Source organism: Rousettus aegyptiacus, unplaced genomic scaffold (genome assembly GCF_014176215.1).
Source record: "Rousettus aegyptiacus isolate mRouAeg1 unplaced genomic scaffold, mRouAeg1.p scaffold_m13_p_2, whole genome shotgun sequence".
Classification (NCBI taxonomy): domain Eukaryota; kingdom Metazoa; phylum Chordata; class Mammalia; order Chiroptera; family Pteropodidae; genus Rousettus; species Rousettus aegyptiacus.
The window spans coordinates 89,869,990-89,873,445 of NW_023416295.1; positions in this window are offsets into that span (position 1 = coordinate 89,869,990).

Here is a 3,456-nt window from a genome sequence, read left to right on the forward strand (position 1 = left end):
GAAAAGAAATGTATAGGCAAAATAAGTCAAATGGATAAATTCAGGAACCATATTTCACTTATATGTGTGATATAAAACTGAAAGCAACAAACAAAAACAGACACGGACAACAGTATGGCACATAGCAGAGTTAAAGGGGGGTTGGGGTAGGTACAAAAGGGTAAAGGGGGACAAATATATGGTGACAGAAAAAGACTTGACTTTGGGTGGAGAACTCACAATGCAATATACAGATGATGTATTATACAACTGTACACTTGAAACCTATGTAATTTTAATAACCAATGTCACCCCAATAAATTTAATAAAAGTTTAAAATAAATAAGCAAACACTTGGAACATAGTGGTTGCCTGATGTTTTTAAAAATAAGAAATGTAAATAAGAAAAATTTTTAAACAATATAAAATCAAGTAGCTTAAAATAACATTATTATCTCACAGTTTCTGGGCATCAGGAATTCAGGTCCTCTGGGCCAGGGTCTCTCACAGGCTGCAATTAAAGTTTAAGTTAGGGCAGTTGTCATCTCAGTCTCACTGAGGGGAGGATCTGTTACCAAGCTCACTCATGTGGGTGCTGGCAGGATTCAGTACACCATGGGCAATTGGACTGAGGCCCTCCCTCAGTTCCTTGCCATGTGGGCCTCTTTGCTGGGCAGCTTACTTTGTCAGAGGAAACAAATGAGAAGTGTCAGAGAGTGTTGAAACGAGATAAAAGTCAGTCTTTTGTAACCTTGGATATCCCATTACTTTTGATGGATTTTAGCCAATAGAAGCAAGTCTGCACTTCTAGCTCACACTCGAGGAGGGATACACAGGCCTTGATTACCAGAAGGTGGGATAACTGGAGCCATTTCAGAAGCTGCCCAGAACACGCAGAAGAATACTTTCCATTTTAGACAGATTTCATCACTAGAAGTTCGATATGGGTCATTTTTATATCTTCCACATCAACTTAATGTGAAATCTTTCCTGTAGCTTTGTGAACATATGGAATATAGTTACAAGTTTTAATGCCTGTTGTACTAATTCTATCGACTGCGTCATTCCTGGGTCCATTTGATTTTCCTTTTCATTATGAGTCATATTTTCCAGGCCCTTCACTTTCCTGGTAATTTCTGATTGGATGTCGGACATTGTGAGTTCTACTTTATTGGTTGCTGGCTATTTTTGCATTACAATAATTAGCTTTTGTTCTGGGATATGGTAAGTTACTGAGAAATAGTTTGATCTTTTCAGGTCTTGCTTTTAAACTTTAACAGGACCAATACAGCATGAATTTAGGCCTAACTTTCCACATAATTGAGGCAAAACATCACTGAAAACTCTACCTTGTAGATTATGAGGTTTTTCACTCTGGCTGGTGGGAAGAGGGCAAACTCCCAGTTATCCTTTCACATGGTTCCTTCCTAGCCTCGGGTAGCTTCCTTATACGTCCGTGCTAACCATGCTCAGTGGAAGACTTGAGGGACTCCAAGCAAATCTCTGTAGTTCTTTGTGCAGCAGTCCTATTTGGTACATTGTCCTTGCAAATACTGTCTGCCATAGGATGTAAGAGCTGATTCAGGGAAAAAGCAGGAGGATAGGATAACAAGGTAGATCGTTACCAGTGAGCAGTTCGCTCACAACTTTCCTCAAGGCATAAACGGGCAGGGCTAGTGTTCCTTTTAAGTCCATAAACTTTGAAAAGAGTCCAACTCAACAGTCACTGGGTGCCTACTATATGCCAAATATTGGGGTAGAGACACAACTCAGACTAATAAGATACACATACATGTAAGCACCAAAAAAACCATAAAGGACATAGCACAGTAGAGGATACTATTAGGGATAGGACCAAGAGTTGGGCTTGCTGGAGATGATCTCTCAACTTACTTTTAGAGAATAGGAATTTGTTACATGGTGTCAAATAAAAAAAAAAATCCAGACTTGGTAAGGAGAAACTTTATTTGAAAGAATTATTGCAGAGGGAGGGCTATTGCAATGTGGAGAACGCATAAGATCTGGGTCTCAAGGGTTAGGCAAAAAAGTTTTTCTTCTATAGGGAGGAAGAAACAAGTAGAAAGAGGGTGTCAGGAAGTGGGATAAATAGGAGTGGCATAGTCGGACAATAGATGAGACAATACTTTACCCTGAGTCTAGCCTGTTCTAAAGAGGGGGAAGGAGAGATTCTTAAACAAGGTTTGAGTCACAAGCATTTTGTTCCAATTGATCAGTGGGGATAAGCAATTCAACTCATCGTCTGAAGTAAAGAATAGGAATTTGGGAAGTCTTTGTCTGGCCTTGTCACAGGTGAACAGCGGCCAGCCATGAGTCTCATCTAAGTCATATGTGAAGGGTGGTTCTTTGCAGTAAGTTGCTTTTCAGAACACTAATGATGGGGGATTTCTTAAACGGTCCGTTTTCTAGGATCACAAGGCTCAGTAAAAATTCAACATTGTCAGAAGACAAGTTAGGGAACAAGAAAACATTAGGCGCCAGCCCACTGGGGTGTGAAGGGCAGGTCTGTGGGCCTCAGCACCTACATTCCTGAGCACAGGCCTCAGGTATGGTGGCTCAGGGCCATTTTGACTATGTGTGTTTGTCCCCAAAAGGCCAGCTCAGAGAAGTGGAATTCAGGAACAGTGGCTCTTATTTCAAAGCACTCCTGACAGAATGGATACTGTCTCTTCCCCTGGGCTGGCCTGTGGCTGCTTCACAGAGAAAGTGTAAGGACACTGACCACCAGGAAATGTAATGCTGATGCAGAGCTGCAAGGGGTGGGCAGGGACCCCGAATTTAGAGGCCTTCTTTAGCATGCTTTCCACACTCCCCAGGTGTGAATGCTGTTGTTTATTAGAATGAGCCTCCACCTCAAAATGACAAGTTTTTCTTCACCACCTATGCCTGTGTGTGCCTTTCTTTTAGAGAGCAATCATGCCTTGGCTGTCTTTTCCTTAACCTTTTCTCTCATACCAGGAATGAACAACAAAAAGCCTAAAGACGTTTTTCAGAATAAAGACTCTAGCCAGTAAAGACCCAAGAGTACAAAGCTGCTATTAGAGGAGGAATCTAGCCTCCCAGAAATATCAGAAATGTATTCTGGGGGGAAAATAGTAAGTCATTTTCTCAGAGAAGATCAACTACCAGGAGCTATGTGCACTGTGGCTTACTGAGGTGATAACCTTCAGGTGATCTAGAGGACCTGGCACCCACAGTGGAATTCACCTGATGTAAACATGAACAGGCAGCACTGTTAACTGCTCAACCTCTTCCCTCTACCTAGACCACCCCGCCCCCCAACTCCCAGGGCCTGTCCCCTGTCAACACTTCAATACAAAGCAGCAAGTCTCTTCTCATCACCCTAGTAGTTCCCTGGGGATGGGCTCTGTCTCACTCCTGCTACAAAATGGGGCCTCGATGGAGGGTTGTTGTCCAGACATGACCCATGCCTATGACAAGGTATAAGGATATCTATAA